The sequence below is a fragment of the Chlorocebus sabaeus genome, chromosome 14, assembly GCF_047675955.1.
Source record: "Chlorocebus sabaeus isolate Y175 chromosome 14, mChlSab1.0.hap1, whole genome shotgun sequence".
Lineage (NCBI taxonomy): Eukaryota > Metazoa > Chordata > Mammalia > Primates > Cercopithecidae > Chlorocebus > Chlorocebus sabaeus.
In genome coordinates this window covers 53,317,742-53,337,028 of record NC_132917.1, presented here as the reverse complement: position 1 = coordinate 53,337,028, position 19,287 = coordinate 53,317,742, and the positions used below count along the sequence as shown (strand labels likewise).

Below are 19,287 nucleotides of genomic sequence, written 5' to 3'. Positions count from 1 at the left end.
TGTAAGGGAGTTGGTGAAATATATTTAGTTGATAGAATTTTAGAGATGATTTTAAATTCCATATAACCATCTTAAGATTCATATGAAAAATTATGACCAAAACTATTAGCTCTGTTTAGATCAAGATGTCATAAAGAAACTTGTCCAATTAGGAACTAGTTCTGTTTATCTCTGCTTTTCAAATTGGGTTCTACAAATATGAATGTTCCTGAGCACCTTCAGAAGGGACATGTTGTGTTTGTTCTGTTCATCACCAGTGAGAAGTAACTTGACATTTCCATTGCTAATAACTTCCTTGCAAAGTATATTGACACTTCAGTCATTTTTGAACCAAATCAACAAATGAGGGGCTGTTCTGTGAAATCCACCCACGCAGTTCTTGCTTGCAAATGATGCAGTCTGTTGAGATGCCAAGATGCAGATGACATGTGGATAGTGGAATAATAACAGACTACTTAAATAAATGTTCAAAACATCAACAGGTTTCATTTGAAGGTGTGTAAATAGCTACAAAACAAACTTGGTGGACATTAATTACTACAGGAGGTGAGAGGACTAGAAGAACATGCATAAAATGGATCTCAGAAATGAATCTCCCAAGCCTGCTTTATCTTTCCCTGAAACTCATTTGCTTAGTGCTTCGTGCATACATCCATGAGTTATTATCCCCATGTATATGCCCCTTCTTGCTTTCCCACTTTGCTGTGACTACCTTTCATTGCAGATAAAAGGATCCACTCTTAATTCCTTCTGTTCACCGTCATATGTAATACTCCTGCCTCCACACAAGCCCTCCTCTTTGCTGGAAGGTCTTTATCTTCATTGTGATTCTCCTTTGTTCCTTCCACCTTGATAACTTTTCTTAGTTAAAACTCATTTTAGAAGGTTTAAAACCTCTTTCTACCTAGGTCTACCTAGAGCTCCTTGTGTCCTTTGAGTTTCCCCCATTATTCATTGTAGAGCAGGGAGGGTGTGGGGGTGGCCTGAGTTCAAATATTTGCTCTGCTGGTTTGTGTGTAACAAATTTCTTAACATCTCAGAAACAGTTTCCTCATCTTTAAAGCGAGGCTATCTATGATTGATTTTTAATATTATGAGAATTGTGGATGTATGCTACAGGCATATATATTAAAGAAGGCATGAACTTTTTCTTTTCCCACTGAAGTATATTCATGCCTACACTTGTATCCGGCACACAGTAGATTGTTTTCTAGTGCCTCCAAGTTTTTAAAATATTTTGACGAGAGTTGATAATTGGTAGCAGGAATAACATTCTGATACGAGCTACTCTGCTGTTAGCAGTGGAACTCTAATGGTCTGGGGAAAGGCTCCTGTGTGGTTGAACCTGCCCAGTTGTGGGTACAGCCTTGTACTGGCAGCTCAACCCTGACCTAAAGTAAATTCCCAGGAGAAGTCTTTCCTGGGATTTGAATTTGCAGTAACAGATGTGAACATTCTAGTGGCAGTTTGATACTATACATAGGACCCCCCCATAAAAAAGTGGAAATCTCTAGAACAGATTGATTTTTTTTTGCTTTTTATTTTAAACATTTTTAAATTGAAAAATTAAATTTACATATAATAAGATGGGCCTTTTTTAGTGTACAGTTCTTTCACATTCATAGTCTCTTGTTCAATAATTATTTGGTGAGTGAATGAGGCAGTCAATATAGTACTTGGCACAAAGTTGGCTTTCAGCGTATACTTCTATATATGTAGGTGTACATACACTTACTGTGGCTACAGCTAGCACTCTGCATAGTTTTTGGGTAGCACATATCTCACTAAATCAGTGCCACCATTAGACTTCACTTAACAGAACCATGTCCTGCGTCCTGTGCTTCAGGCCGTCCATTGTGTGGTCCACTGATAGACATCTTGTGGGAACTGTTAGAAATGAAAATTCTTGGGCTGCACCCCAGACCCACCGAAGCCTCACCTCTGGGGGTGGAGTTCAGGAATCCATGTTCTAACGCAGTCTCTAGGTGGTGCTCATGCAGGTGTTTGCCAAGCACTGCCTTAGAGGGCCCTGCCCTGTTCTTTTTGTAATGTCCTGTTGGGGTCCGCATATTTCCTAAACAAAGGAATGAACACACAAGACAACACAAGACAAGACAAACATGGCGGCTGCCTCGAATGGCGTGCTCTGCTTTATTTTATACAGTTGTTTGTGGAATGTTGCCAACTCACAAGACACATTGTTGTTTTTCTGACCTTTCCCTGACTTTCTGGATTTTCAAGATGTTTACACGTAAACAAGCCCCCAGGGTCTGCTGTTAGCAGCTGGCTCCTTTGTCCTTTCTGTTTGCAGGGAAGGAACGCCCTGCTTGGTTTGCAAGAGCAGGACTTATTGGGAACGCCCTGCTTCATTTGCAAGAGCAGGACTTAGAGGGAACGTCTCATTTGCGAGCACGTAGTCCTCTACAATGTCCTTCTTGATGGGTGCCCCAATCCTTGAACACACTTCAAGCCCAGACTCCAAAACCCTCTGCCCTGAGTCTATTTCCAGAACTTTTGTAGGTCTTTTTATTTGATCCATCAAGGGACAGCTATTTGCAGGGGCTGTGGATAGAGCTTGGACATGTGAAGGTGTCCACATGTGTGTGCCAGACCCCTTGCCAGGCAGCCTGGAGCTGGGGGAAGGAAGAGAAGGGCAGTAAGCCACAGGATACATTTTTTTTTTTTCCTGTTCTACTAGTTCTAAATTGGAATCTGCCTTCTGGGTAATTTTGAAGTTACATTTATTAAGATTGTAGGAAAGAACATATTTTATTTAACTGCTTGCTAGCTTGAATTATATAATTTAGACATTCTAATATATAATATGCAGGCCCCTATTTTTACCCTCAGCCTGAGGCCTGCAAATGTTAAGGTTGAGCTTCTCCTGAATTCTTAAAGTTTCCTTTCTGTGTTCTCCACTGGGTTGGGAACTCCTTGGTGGCAATGACTGGGGCTTCTTTGACCCTGTAACTCTATTGTCTTGTGCAATGCCTGGTGTAAGTGACTTAGTAAATGTGTGCTGATAGGTGAATAAATGAATGAATTCCTTTATTAAGGTTGGGGCTGTTTGGGAAAACTTTGTGGGGGAGATGCTGAGCCAACATGGTTGTTCCTGGGTAGGGTTGGTGAGACCATGGCACACAGATGAAGTGTCCTTGTGCAGGCACCACTTTCTACTGTTGGCACATAAATTGTTGGAATGAGGGAAAATTAAGGGACTATAACATGGACATCATATCGTCTGGTGGAACTGATTCCTCAGACCAAGCAAAACCAAATGATTTTTACAGTCTATGCAAGTTGAGTGTTATGAACTTAGTATTTGTGTTACCCCCAAATTCGTGTGTTGAAGCCCTAACACCCAGGGTGACTGTATTTGGAGACGGGACCTCTAAGGAAGTTAATTAATGTTAACTGAGATTATAAGGGTGGAGACCCCAGAGACCTCCATCTCATCTCTCCGTCTTTTTCAATCTCTCTCATTCTCTGTGTGCACACACCAAGGAAGGGCCATGTGAGAACATAGTGAGCAGGCAACTGTCTGCAAGCCAGCAAGAGCGCCCTCACCAGAAAGTGAACCTTGCTGTAAGCTTGATCTTAGGCTTTCCAGCCTCCAGAATGGTGAGAAAATAAATTTCTATTGTTTAAGACACCCAGACTAGTATTTTGTTATGGCAGCCTGAGCTGACTAATACAGCGGGAAAAAGAACCAAATGCCACAGATTAATTAGATGTAATGAAAACAGCTGTCAAGCTAGTCCTAAACCTTGGCTTACTACAATTAAGTGTTCGATACAAACTAATTAAATTAGCGGCTCCCAGGTGTTGGTTTTATAGACAGTATAAATTATGCATTGAGGCAGGAAGCTCTGTTCATACTGAGGACTTATTTTGGTGGTTCTTGTTTTATGTGTGGCATTTGTTTCTGGTTTTATTATAATGACTTATGTCCGGTATATCATAAAGTAGCATAATTGAATAACTGCATGTTGACTATTTAGATAACTTTATATATATATATATATATATATTTTTTTTTTTTCCATCTCTTTGAAATTCTTCTTTTACCAAGGCTGGATCCCATAGACATTCTCAAATCTTGCTGGCTCAGTATCAGGGAAAGCTGAAAACAAAAGCTTTATAAGATGTATTATTAATACTTGCTGCTGTGAAACGTTGATAATAAATAAGAGCTGATTGTATCCACTGCAATTTCTCACTCAATTTTGATGGCTGGGAAGAGCATAGATTTCCAAGCAGAGTGAAAACAGGTTGTCTTGTTTCTGCTCTCTTTATTAATGCAGGGTCGCAGCTGCATTGTCTCTTGCTAGCAATGGCTTAATGCACTTGTTTGGACTGCTATTCAGTTGTCATTTTCAAGGGGACATCTGGCATTTGGACTGTTTTTGAGAGGCCATTAGTTTTTTTCCCCATCTAAACATTTCACCTGATTCTCTTAATAAACTTAATGGTTTGTAAAATTCAGCCAACTAACCAATATTCATTAACAATCTACTTTATTTGCCAGATAGTGGGCCAAGCTTGGAGGAAGTTGTGAAGGAGAATGAAGCCTGTCCTGGTTCACAGAGAACCCAGAGTGTGATTGAGAAGTTAAGACACATGCAAAATCACAGTGAATCACATGATAGTTGGATGTGCCAAGTATAATTGTACTGTGCAAAGTAGGCCATCATTTCAGGGTGGAATCACTTCCAGGGGAAGAGATACAGGGTGGTCCAGGAGAGGTGTCCAGCACCAGTCCAACATCTCCTTGAGCAGTGTTTTTCAAATTGTATTGACCTTGCCTGATTTCTTCTTCTTCTTCTCCTTCTTCTTTCTCCCTTCTCCCTTCTCCCTTCTTCTCCTTCTCCTTTCTCCTTTCTCCTTCTCCTTCTCCTTTCTCCTTCTCCTTCTCCTTTCTCCTTCTTCTTTCTCCTTCTCCTTTCTCCTTCTCCTCTTTTTCTTCTTCTCCTTTTTTTTTGAAATCGAGTTTCACTCTTGTTGCCCAGGCTGGAGTGCAATAGCACAATCTTGGCTCACTGCAACCTCCGACTCCTGGGTTCAAGCGATTCTCTTGGCTCAGCCACCTGAGTAGCTGGGATTACAGGTGCCTGCTACCACGCCTAGCTAATTTTTGTATTTTTAGTAGAAACGGGGTTTCACCATATTGGCCAGGCTGGTCTCGAACTCCTGACATCAGGTGATCCACATGCCTCTGCCTCCCAAAGTGCTGGAATTATAGGCATGAGCCACCGTGACTGGCCTGACCCTGATTTATAGGAAGAAAAATACTTGATGTCAAACTGTACACCTATATGGATATGAATCACAGAAACTGAAGATTCACCAGATAATACTTAACCCTTTCTATGTGCTGTGCACTTTATTCTATTCATTTTTAACACTTTATGAAAACACTCTATTTTGTGAAAAATGATAGTAGTTGCACTCAATAAATTGTTAAGTGCCCCTTTAATTGGTTGCCATCCTGCATTAGTTAATAGTCTGGATTCTCCAGAGAAACATAACTAATAGAATCTATTCTCTGTTTTTCTCCTTCCTTCCCTCCCTCCCTCCCTCCCTACCTACCTGCCTATCTATCTACCTACCTATGTATAATCTATCTACTATAAGGAATTGGCTCATGAAATATGGAGACTGAGAAGTCCTAAGATAAGCAATCAGCAAGCTGGAGACCCAGGAGAGCTGATGGTGTAGTTCCAGTCAGAGTCTGAGGGCTTGAGAACCAGGAGACCTGATGGTATAGTTTCCTGTCCAAGTCTGGAGGCAGGAGACCAATGTCCCAGCTTGAAGACAGTCAGGTAGAGAGAAGGAATTCTTTCTTACTAAGCCTTTTATCTCTTCAGACCTTCTAGGGATTGGGGAGGGCCATTTGCTTTACTCAGTCGTTTGATTCAGAAGTCGATTGCATACAAAAGCACCCTCATAGACACACCCAGAAATTATATTTAACTAAATATCGAGACAGCCTGGGGCTCAGTCAAGCTGACACATAAAATTGCTCATTACACACTCACAACCTGAAAAACTCTATGATAGAGGCCTGACTTAAAATTCCATAGCTGCTTCCCACAGTAGGGCCACCTCCCTACTCTCCTCTCCAAGCCATCCTATAATTGGAAGCCCAGGAAATCATCAGTATCTCTGCAGTGGATTACCTAGGGGTTCACCAGAGAAACAGAACCAGTGGAATATATATAGTTACACAGAAAACGCTAATCATCAAATGGTAATTATCATCAAATGCTAATCTCTTCTGAAAACACTCTCACAGACACACCTAGAAATAATGTTTTACTAGCTGTCTGGCATCCCTTAATCTAGTCAAGGTGACATAAAATTAACCATCACATGCATTTAAGGATTATTAGTAAAGGAGTGATATCCTCTATTAGATTAGAAATCACATTTTGGAAAGATTACTCTGTAATTACTCTGTAAAGAGTGTATTTTTAAGAATTTAATTGTGGCAATATCAAAAGGCTTCATATATAGACCATATACTTTTGGAGTGTGGAGAATGGATATGGAGTATAGATCAGTGTTTCTTGAGCATGAGACTTGGAGTGTTTGTGAAAACACAGGTTGTTGGGATCTACCCACAGAGATTATGGATTAGCAAATCTAGGATGAGGCCTTGGAATTTGCATTTCCAACAAGTTTCTGGGTGATGCTGATGGTGCTGGTCCAGGGAGTACACTTTCTTATTTAGTGTGGTCGTAGGAAGAATAATTGCGCTCAAAGATGTTCATGTCCTAATCCCTGGAGCCTGTAGATATGTTATGCTAGATGGCAAAGGGAAATTGAGATTTCAGATGAAATTAATTTATAATCAATTTATTAATCAATAAATCAATAAATTAAGGTTGCTACAGAGCTGATTTTGGGGAGATTATCTTGGATTATCTGGGTGGGCCCCATGTAATCGCAAGGATTCATAAAATTAGAAGACGGAGGCAGAAGAGAATTAGAGAGAGATGCTGACTACTGAATTTAAAGTCTCTGGCTTTGGAGCTGGAACATGGGACCGTGAGCCAAGAAGGCAAGCAGCCTCTGGAAGGTGGAAAAGCAAAGAAAATGGATTCAGGCCTAGACTCTCCAGAAAAGAATGCAGTCTTGACCCTTTGATTGTAGCCCCCTAGGACACCTATTAGAGTTCTAATTTACAGAACTGTAAGATAATTAAGTTGTATTGTTTTAAGTCACTAAATTTGTGGTAACTTGTTACAGCAGCAAAAGGAAACCAGTACCGATGCCTTCAGGAACTGCAGTGGGAACTGGGAACACAAAGGTGAAAACCACTTATTCAGTGACTTTGAGCTTCCCTATTTTTATTTTGCCCCTGCTCCCATCTCAGGACCAACCAGAGAGAGCGAAACATGTATCCCAAACCAATCACTTAAGATGTCCTGTCTCCAGCCTTGCCATGCCAACGGCCTCCAACCAGAGCATATCTGATTGATGGATCATATAAAGCCTTTCTACTCCCTTGCCTACCTTTGAATCTCTGCCAGTCACAAATGATGGTAGCTGACTCCCTTGCTATCACAAGCCCTGAATAAATAACCTCTGTTTGTCCTCATTTAGGTGATGTTCGTTTATTTTTAAAAGACATAGTGCTCTCCTTTTTTTCTTTTCTTACTCACTGATTATTCTAGTGCAGTGGTTCTCTACTGAGGGTAATTTTTCCCTCCTTCTCAGAACCTGGGACATTGCAATGTCTGCAGATAATTTGGTTGTCACAACTGGGGTATGCTACTGGCATCTAGAGGGTAGAGGCCAGCAAAGATGCTAAACATCCTAAAATGTACAGAACAGTCTCCAAAACAAAGATTTATCTGTACCAGAATGCGAATAGTGCTGACATTGAGTAACCCTGCTCTAGTGGTAGGAATTTCTGGCCTCCATGCAGTAGGGAAGTGTGTGTGGAGGGGTCTTTTTATGCAAGTAGAACAGTAGTACTAACATAAGACAAAGGTGACCAGCAATCTATCTACACAATTCACTCTGACGAGGCTCACTCTTGCAGCAAATATAGTCCTTGCCTCTGCTTCGAAAATAGAATGTGACCTCCTTTGTCCTGAACAAATAGCAAAGCCTAACGTTTCATTTTGTGCCTCTGCTTAGTAACTCCTAGAGATCTATAACATATGTAAAAACATGCTAATATATTTAAATATACTTTATATATATGTATAAGATATGACTGTCATGATATTTCCATGTATGAATTGTAGAAATAGTCTCTTTCCTTCACAGCTATATCATACACACAGATACACACACACAACTTTGTTTCCAGCTGGCTCAATTTGCAAAACAACTTCCCTAGTTCTCTTCTTCCATTCTTCCTCCAGTCAAACGGGGTTGTATTTAGTTTGAGCCTTATGTATCCAAGACATTCTCATCTCTGGATCTTCTGAGCTGATTTGGAATGCAAGCTATGGAAGCCTCCATGTTTCTCATGCATTTAAAACAAAGCTGCAGTTTGAGATTTCTTCCATAGATTGACCTCTAGTGTTTCTGATTGACAAGCTCGGGAAGAAAGAGACAACAAAGACCTTAGCTGTGAAGAGAAGCGTTCTCAGTCCTTTTGCTCTGACATTTTTGCAAGCTCACAGACTAATTAATCAATTTCATTAAAAAAGAGAGAATGTTGCCATGGTATCATAAGGCATGTTTATACTGTCACATTAAGATTTCAGGGTATTTTTAATCCTTAATTACCCATTTCTTCTTTTCTTTCTTTCTTTTTTTTTTGAGTTGGGAAAGGCCTTAAAATTTCTTTTTTTTTGATTATGCAGTTTTCTGCTGGTGTTTACTGAGGTTGAGGTAGTAATTGAAACAGAGCTGCCTCTCTTGTTTGGAGGAAATAAGACCACCTTTGGAGCCCTGGTTTTGTGTAAGATTTGATTAAAAGTTCCATGCAGATCATTCTACCAGCCTGTCTTCAATGCACATGCTTTTGCACAAGAAGCCACTAATTTATCACATGAAGCATGACCCAGAAGGAGTTTTATCTATAATGTATGTAACATATGCTTGTGAAATATTTCCAGAAATATTCATTTCTAGCATTTTGTTTCCCCATAGCATCAATAAATATTTAGTGTTGATAATAAAACTGGTGACATTTTGCCCTGAATGATAGTTTTCTGAAAGTAGCAAGAGAATTAAAAATGCCCAGTTTCATTTAAAGAACCTGTTAACTACTTGAAATAACAAGTAACACTCTGATTATTTAAAGAGCTTTTCCTAGCATGTTTTCTAACTCCTAGTCATCAAAGAGATGGGTGAAGATGTGGAAAGAGAAGGTGCAGTGTTAGCTTTTGAATTAGATCAGAATGAAACCTTTCTTATTAAAGTAGACTAGGAATAACAATAATAAAAACAAGCAGACAGAAGCATTCTCCTGCATCTTATAAAGGATTTTGACAATGTATACAGTAATTCTTTTCTCTTTTCTTGTTTGGTTTACTATAAACTCTATGCCAAAGAGGATTTAGAATCTTACTTTAAAAAATGAATACTGAAAAATATAAATGTGTGCCTGCCTTTTATAATGGACAGTCTAGCTAGTGTGTCTGCCTGAGTCTCATTTATGCATTGTTATTAATGTTGAATCGATGGCTTACATTGTAATATTCACTTATAACATATGCTTATTTTTTAGATATATTTGAATGAAGCTGATACCTCAGCTCCTTCATGTAGCTCAGCACGAAGTGGTGCTCCTGGAAAAAAAACACTTTTTCAAGGACAAAGGTAGTGTCCCAGCAATGATGTCTATAAAGAATATCTCAGAAATGGAGTGCCTTTCGGTGCAGCAACATTTTACACCAATAGGAATTCTCATTTTCTTGTGTAGACTACCAAGCTGCTTTGTGACTTGGCCTGGCACTCACTATCATGATGCCTCTATCCTCATAGATTCCACATGAGAACAACATTTAGAATTACCTAGTAGCATGACTATGGACAGCCAGTCTAGGTGAGTGAAAATCCAGTTCTGCAGTATAAAAGGTACTCTGTTTTCAGCTATTTCCTGCATTCAGAAAAATCATACATTGCAAAATGTGTACTGAAAAGTTGTCAACACATTCCTGGATAGAGTATTTGTAAGTTTGATTGTAGCAGCTATTAGCCTTTTAATTAGAATGAAAGTATTACTGTAAATTGGACCTCTGGCCAGGATGATTGATCTAGGCAAAATCTCCATAAACTACTAGTGCATTTTGGTTGTATAGTGTATGACCTTCAGCTGCAGTTGCACAAAGACAGTACAAATTCTAGACCCTCTGCAATCTAACAAAATTCATTCAACTCGTATTGAGGGCTCCTTAAGTGTTGGTGCTAGAGTTAGGGGCTGGACATAGTACTAAAAATGAGACATAGTCCTTGTGCTTAGGATTAAGAAGCTTAGAATATACTAGATGGAAGGATACAGACAAGAAAAGAGGTAAAATACAGTGTTCATGTAGTTAGCCTAGTTTGACTTTGATTTGGAGTCAGGGCTTACTGAAAATCTACTGCAATTTGCAGTAGGAAATTAATATTTAGTTCTTCTTATTTTCAGGCTCTAATAACCAAATATAATAAGCTGGGTAGTTTATAAACAACGGAAATTTATTTCTCACAGTTCTGGAGGCTGAGAAGGCCAAGATCAGGGCACTGGCGGATTCAGGGTCTGGTAAGGGCTTGCCTCCTGATTCATAGAAGGTCTTTTTCCCTCTATAATCTCACATGGTAGGAGGGGTGAGGGATCTCTTCAGGGCCTCATTTAAAAGGCACATATTTTATTCATGAGGGTTCCATCCTTATGACCTAATCACCTCCCAAAGAACCTATCTCAAAATAACTTCATACTGGGAATATAAACAAATAAATTTTGTGGGGAGGAGGGAGTAGAAATTTTGCCTATGGCAGTTCCTTTCCCAGTTGCTTTAGGAACACAGGGGAGTGATGATCTAGCAAATCCTTGGGGAACTTACTTTCTAGATTAATTTAGCATCTCTGCTATATCCTAAAGGGTAGATTAGTGTTAATGACGAAAGGATTGGGGCTTGAGGAGAAGGAGTATGGGGCAAAGGCTGAGGGAGACCATTTGAGAGATGTGTGGCTGGCTTGTGGAAGCTTTGCTCAGATCATACATTTACCATAATAGAAATGTGACATAAGGCTAAGAATTATCTGTTTATTGATTTACACAGCAGTGACTCTCCCTGGAGTGTCTCAGATGCACGTGATGTGCATGAATGCTGGGTTTGGATCAGTGAGCTGAAAGAGGCAGAGCATCACATCTGCCTGGATGAGTCCCTATTGATTGTGGACTGGGGAAGAACCATGAGCGTTGTGCATCCCAGAAGAGTAGGAAACAAGATGTGTGTTCAGTGAGATTGGCTGGCTGACCCTGAAGCCTCGTTTAGCTGTGGCAAAATGACCTTCTATGGAAGTCATGCATGGTCATTTTCTTTACCTCCCAACATAAGATCTATGTCTGTTAAACAGGTCTAGTCTCAATTTCAAAGCAATTAGGAGGCTTTAGCTGGAGTTTTACTAGATGAGAAATAAATATACCAAAAGGTCAGCTTTCATTCTACTTTGGAGGAAGATGTATGAGAATGTGTGATAAGAACTCACAAAGCTAGACTGAGAACAAAAAAAAAAAAGACAGAAAACTGACTATTTACCATTTTCATAATTTACAGAAAGTCTATTTAAAGAAGGCAGTGATTTGTTCAACTTGGGTGTTGTAGTGTCTACACCCTGACATTTTGTGTGTGCCATCTACCATATTTACCAGACCCTGGGCATGGTCCCAGGAGTCAGCATGCAGGTCTCTGGTTGGAAGTCAGCATTTCCTGGGTGCAGAGTCCTCTAGTGATGATGGGGACAGAGGAATCAGTGTTTCCATAAGTACCAGACACTATTTCCCTGGGAGAGGCAGCAAAGCTGAATGAGACAGCATTGGCTGGCTAGGGGTAGGAAACTAGGGTTTTAGTCTCAGCTCAGGTGCAGTTATTTGACTGGTTGTCATTTAATCTCCATACCTCAGTTTTCTTCTCCCCATCATTAAAATAATCTGCCTCATCCTCATTATAAAACTGTTGTGAGTTCTGATGGGATGATGATTTAAAGTACTATAAAGAAAAGTCAATGGCAATTAGCATAAGTAGTCATTTATATCTCAGTCATTGTCTTAGTCCTTTTGGGTTGCAATAACAAAAATACCACAGACTAGGTGGCTAATGGTACAATGGAAATTTATGTCTCACAGTTCTGAAGGCTGGGAAGTTTAAGATCAAGGCACTGGGAGATTCAGTGTCTGGTGAGAAGGCCCACTTCTTTATAGATGGCCATCTTCTCATTGTAACATTACATGGTAGAAGGGGCAAGGGAGCTGATATGGTTAGGCTTTGTGTCCCCACCCAAATCTCATCTTGAATTGTAATCCCCAGGTGTTGAGGGAGAGACCTGGTGGAAGGTAATTAGATCATGGGGGGCAGTTTCCTCCCCAGGCTGTTCTCATGATAGTGAGTTCTCATGATAGTGAGTTCTCATGAGATCTGATGGTTTTATAAGTGTTTGGTAGTTCCCCTCTTCCTCACTTCTTCTCTCTCCTGCTGCCCTGTGAAGAGGTGCTTTCTGCCATGATTGTAAGTTTCCTGAGGCCTCCCTAGTCATGCAGAACTGTGAGTCAATTAAACCTATTTTCTTTGTAGATTACCCAGTCTCAGGCAGTACTTTATAGCAATGTGAAAACAGATTAATGCAGGAGCTTTCTGGGACTTCTTTTATAAGGGCACTGGTTATACTCCTGAGTGCTGTGCCCTTATGATCTAATCACCCTCTTTCTTAGTCTATTTTCTGTTTCTATAACTGAATGCCTGAGACTAAGTAATTTATAAATAAAAGAAATGTATTTCTTACAGTTCTGGAGGCTGGGAAGTTCACGGTCAAGCGGCTCATCTGATGAGGGCCTTCTTACTGCATCAAAACATGGTGGAGTGCATCACATGGTGAGAGCTCATGAGAGGGGACCAAACTGACTTTTATAACATACATATTTTTGTGATGACTAACTCACTCTTGTGATAACTCCTTAATTCATGAATGACTCTGCCCTTGTGACTGCCCAATCACCTCTTGAAGTCCCCATATCTTAACACTGCTATATTGGGGATTTTCTTACTCTGATTGGTGTTGCCATAACAGAGTACCTGAGACTGGGTAATTTATACAGAAAAGGGGTTTATCTAGCTCATAGTTCTGTAGGCTGGGAGGTACAAAAAGCATGGTGGTGGCACCTGCTTGGCTTCTGGTGAGGGCTTTCGTGCTGCATCACGGAAAGCAGACATGTGTGGAAAGCCAAAGGGAAAGCAGACATGTGTGAAGACAAAAAACCTGAGGGATGCTGTTGCTTTATAACAACCCACTCTTGAGAGAGCTAGTTTATTCCCAAGATAATTATTTCTGTCTCACCAGGGCAAGAATCACTGTTGTGACAATGGCACCAAGCCATGCACGAGGGATTGTTCAACGTCACTGAAATACCTCCCAACATGCTAGATTGGAGATCAAATTTTGACATGAGTTTTTGTGGGGACAAACAAATTGTATCCAAATCATAGCAGAGATTAAATTTCAACGTGAGTTTCAGAGGGAACAAACATTCAAATCATAGCAACACCCAAGGACACCATCTCCTAATACCATCCATCACCTTGAGGGTTAGGATTTCAACACAGAAATATTGGGGGGATACAAACATTCAGATGATAGCAGTCATATTATATTGTGTTATCATGGGCCACAGTTATTTAAATAACTTACCAATTATTTTTGCAGACAATTGGAGATTACAACTTTAAATCAAGCATTTAACAATCACCACCCTTTAATGAAATACATGACACTGTTTATGGCCATTAAAACTTAGGTGACGCTGAGCATGATAGTCTGAGGCATTGGTAACCTTTTTCCTATTATGGGCTGTGGAGTAAATATTTTATACTTTGTGGGACATACAGGCCCAGTCACCACTTTCATTCTGCTGTTGTAGCATGAAAGCAGCCATAGACGATTTGTTAACTAATAAGGGGGTTGTATTCCAATAAAACTTTACACAAATAAGAACCAAACTGACGTAGTCTTTGGGGCCACAGTTTGCCAACTCCTGCTTTAGCCTAATTTTAAAGGGATGGGAAACATAACCCTTTTCCCAGAAGACGTTGTACTGGACTATTTGTGAGAAATGATGTTCAGCTGTTTAAGTATAAGCATGACATAGGCAATTGGTAAAGTTTAATTTGATTTGGAGTTTTTGCAAGTGAGTAAAATGGGTGGCATATAATGGATGGAGGTTAGGTAATTAGTGGTGTTTTTAAGGGAGTGATTATTTAGACCTTTAGCTAGGTAAGCAAAACAGAGAGGGCATGATGGGGAGGCAGGTAGCAAACATTGTTGGGGTCAATGCATAGGTGGTTTTGATGAAGTCAAAAAAATCTTGAAATGTAAATAATAATTCGAGTGTGCCAAATGGATAAATTATGGTGGTTAGCAAGTAGAATGCTGAAATTTTTGGAAGTGGTTTAGCTATTGTTATAAAGTTGAGGGTACAGGTGAAAGACAGAAGAAAGCTTCCTAGAGATGAGGAGGTCAAACAGCACATAGGCCAAGATGTTGAATGGCTCATCCAGGTAGATATCAAAGTCATCAAGGTTGGGACCTAGTGTAGAAGTAAAGAGAAAAACAGTAAACTAGGTGCCAAATTCATTGGTGGATGAAGGGGAAGGTCCTGGGAGGTCTGCAGGGGTAGTAAGAAAATCTGAAGTTTGGATCTTCAAGTGTGTTGGGATTTTTGAGGGAAGAAGGATGGCGAATGATTTGGAAAGCCATGTGCTGTGGCAAACACAGTCCAGATATGAAACAATCCCATTGCTGCTGCTTCCTGGGTACACAGACTACTTCATCATGTTAAGTGTGATCATGTGCTATGGTCTAGACGGTAGAATGGGGATGGCAGGGATACCCAGCAATTTCGGGCCTGCCCCTTGAAAACAATTTATGGGCAATGCTCCATTCCTTCTCTTGTCTTGTTTGCTGAATGGATGCAGAGGATCACTGGAGGACTTTCAGGCTCTATATGGGAGATGCACTTGATAGTAGTAACAACTTAAGGATTACCATGAGAATGACCCTGTATGGCAGACATACCTGCATGTGTGTTTAGAGTTTTGAGCAAAGGAATCTGGGAATGGCCAACCCAGAGATTCATTCTTTATCTATGAGGAACGTCTGAACCCTCTTCCATCCTGTAAAACACAGGCTGTACAGGGAGTTGAGGCCCTTTGCATGGATTAGATGAAGGTTGCCAGGTGGGTGTTGTTAGAGGGATAGTGATAAATGGAAATGCTATATAAACTGCATGCTTTTTGCAAGTGGTGTCGGTTCTCCTGCCCATTCTGCCACCACTGGACCACTCTGAATGTTAAGTTCTCCTCAATAAACCTATGTCTCATTTGCTGGCTTTGGGTCTCTTTAGCCTCTTGAACCTGGTGCGTCTATCTGATGGCTGCCACTTTCCTTGACTTATGTGGACACCTGCTATTGCAGGCATATCCCAGCAAGCATGCCACCCAGAAAACCACCATACAGGGACTAGAGCAGCTGTGTGCAGCCTATGGCATCCCTATTAATATCAGCAGTGACCAGGGTTCACACTTTACTGGAGATCCTGGATAACCACTAGTATTTCCACCTGCCCTACAACCCTACAGTCGCAGGGTTGACTAAATGGATGAATGGACTGTTGAAGCAACAACTCCAGTAAGGGATGCACTCTCTGGCTCTGTGGACACACCATTTAGTAACAGCCATATGCAGGCTGAATGAACATGAACATTCTCATCACCCCAGCGCCTGTACTCTCCTGATACAGGACCTGATAGCACTATCAGGATCCAGGTAGATAGTGTAAGGGACACTATACCTTTGCCCCAACCTGGGACTCAAGGTAACCTCCATTGCCCTTGCCACAGGATTTACCCACTGGGGAGTACATCATTACATGGGCCTGGAAATGGAAAACCAGCATCTGATGGTTCTATTTATCTGCTCCAAGGGGGAAGGGCCTAGAACAGGATGTACAGGTTATACCTATTTTACATCCTACTCCCTTTTGTATTTCCAAAATAATGATTCCCAGTCTCCCTTTTTGTAAGGGGACAATCATCCTTTCATTATAGAACACTGTAATACCTCCATTGTCTTACTGTAGCCTCCTGCAGTGCATCACAGAGGGGGCCAATCCATTTGGTATTGTAAACCAGGCACCAGGCCACTGCCAGGCATGGTGCACTCTCAGAATGACACAACTTCTTGTGTCCTGTTAAGTGGTCATGACTTGCCCTTTCTTGTACCCACTTGATATAGTTTGGCTCTGTGTCCCCACCCGAATCTCATTTTGTAGCTCCCATAATTCCCACATGTTGTGGGAGGGACCCGGTGGGAGATGACTGAATCGTGGGGACAGGCGTTTCCCTTGCTGTTCTTGTGATAACAAATGGGTCTCATGAGGTCTGATTATTTTTTTAAAAACCGAGTTTCTCTTCACAAGCTCTCTTTGCCTGCTTCCATTCCATGTAAGGGGAGCAGGCTCTTGCTCCTTCTTGCCTTCTGCCATGATTATGAGGCTTCCCCAGCCATGTGGAATTTAAGTCCAATTAAACCTCTTTCTTTTGTAAATTGCCCAGTCTCAGGTTATATCTTTATTAGCAGCATGAAAATGGACTAACATACCACTGAACATCTCACCTTCCGCCCTTAGTTAGTGTGTAGCAAAGCTCTTTGCTGACTGGGTGCAGACGAGGGCTAACAAAGCACATGGTTGGGCCTGTGGAGGGCTGCCCTTCTGCTCCACTGCAGGCCTGCTGTGGTGCATCCAAGCAGCTAACTTGAGTACCTGGGCTCACTTCCGTACTAGTTTGTATTGCTGCTGTGGCATTTGGCCGGAATACTCCTCTGTATACCTAGCCTCAGGGAAATCATGGAAGAATTGGCGTGATAAGAATGTGAGGGCTGTTCAAGGGTATGCTGAGGTAGACTGCATGGTGGATGCTCCTGATAGCAATAACTTAAGCATACCCTGAGAATGACCCTGTCTGTAGATGTATCTGTTTGTGTATTCAGAGTTCTGGGCTAAGGAATCTGGGAGTGGCCAACCTGGAGACTGATGCCCCATCCATGAAGATCATCTGTAACCCTGGCATATCCATAGAGGATTAAGGCCCTTTGTGTTGGGTTACATGGTGCTTGCCACATGGAGGTTTTTAGGGAAGAGTGCTAAGTGAAAATGCTATATAACCTTTGTGGTTTTTGCAAGAGGTGAAGATTTTTCTGCCCACCCTGCTATGACTGGACTGCTCTGTATGTAAGTTTCACTTAATAAACTCTATGTCTCGTTTGCTGGCTCTGAGTGTCTTCTCCAGGGAACCTGATACCTTCCCTATTGAAGTTAATAGGGGTCTGGCATGACAGGCTCTGGGGGTTGACAAGTTGCTAAATGGAAGGATCTTGGATCCCTGAATATCTGTTGCTCCTGACCACCAGGTTGGCTCCACATGACCAAGAAGGTAACTTCTATTATACTAAGTCACTAGCATTACTCTGGTGCATGTACTTAACTCTAACTCTGAAGTACATGAAGTATGAGAAAAGAGAATTGAAAGTAAAAACGAAAATAAAACAAAACCAAAACCTTAAGAGGGCTACACAGGAAGTTGTCTGATTATGATGATAACATTGTTAAAACCAACAACAGTAGCTGCAGTAACAGCAATGTCACCTATGTGACCTCTGCAGGCTATAGACTTAGAAACTCCTGTCTTAGATACTGAGAATTGTTACAGGAAGTCAAGGACCCTGAATGGAGAGACTGGCTGGAGCCATGGCAGAGGAACATAAATTGTGAAGATTTCATGGACATTTATCAGTTCCCAAATACTACTTTTATAATTTCTTATGCCTGTCTTTACTTTAATCTCTTAATCCCGTTATCTACATAAGCTGAGGATATATGTCACCTCGGGACCACTGTGATAATTGTGTTAACTGTACAAATTGAAAACATGTGTGTTTGAACAATATGAAATCAGTGCACCTTGAAAAAGAACAGAATAACAGCAATTTTTAGGGAACAAGGGAAGACAACTATAAGGTTTGATTGCCTGTGGGGTCGGGCAAAAAGAGCCATGTTTTTCTTCTTGCAGAGAGCCTATAAATGGACATGCAAGTAAGGAAGTTTTTGCTAAATTCTTTTGCTAGCAAGGAATATTAATATTAATACCCTAGGAAAGGAATGCATTCCTTTGGGGGAGGTCTATAAACAGCTGCTCTGGGAATGTCTGTCTTATGTGGTTGAGATACGGACTGAGATATGCCCTGGTCTCCTGCAGTACCCTCAGGCTTACGAGGGTGGGGAAAAACTCTGCCCTGGTAAATTTGTGGTCAGACTGGTTTTCTACTCTTGAACCCTGTTTTCTGTTGTTTAAGATGTTTATCAAGACAATATGTGCACTGCTGAACATAGACCCTTGTCAGTAGTTCTGCTTTTGTCCTTTGCCTTGTGATCTTTGTTGGACCCTTATAGTAGTTCTGCTTTTTGCCTTTTGAAGCATGTGATCTTTGTACCTACTCCCTGTTCTTACACCCCTCCCCTTTTGAAACCCTTGATAAAAACTTGCTGGTCTGAGACTCAGGCGAGCATCACAGTCCTACTGATATGTGATGTCACCCCCGGCAGCCCAGCTGAAAAATTTCTCTCTTTGTACTGTCTCTCTTTATTTCTCAGCCGGCCGACACTTATGGAAAATAGAAAGAACCTACATTGAAATATTGGGGGTGGGTTCCCCCAGTAGAGAATGGAGTTAGAGATCATTATGGCTTTTTGGGTAGCCATGCTGTGGTGTTGAATATATTGAGTTCATTGCCTGTGAAAACCCAAGCATTTTCCTCAGGAACTGCTGTTTTCCATTGTGTCTTTCACCTTCCACTTGGTCAGTTGTCATTTTCAGATCCCACGTACACAACCATTTGTTACCATCCCTGCTTCCACGGTTTCCTCAGAGATCATATGGGAGTTGGCAGTCTTATCTTCCATTTGCTTCATAATCTCCTACTGCCTCAGTTTCCTCACTGGTAAAATATGAATAATAACAATACATCAAAGAGCTGGTGTAAGGATTAAAAGAAGATTCATATAAATAA

The 19,287-nt window shown here is 41.0% G+C and overlaps 1 non-coding gene across 1 annotated transcript; it reads left to right on the top strand.

Annotated features, from left to right (window-relative positions):
• Window positions 1-1,312: 1,312 nt before the first annotated feature.
• Window positions 1,313-1,485, top strand: LOC119627435 (small Cajal body-specific RNA 16). Its single transcript, XR_005243629.2, has one exon.
• Window positions 1,486-19,287: the final 17,802 nt, after the last annotated feature.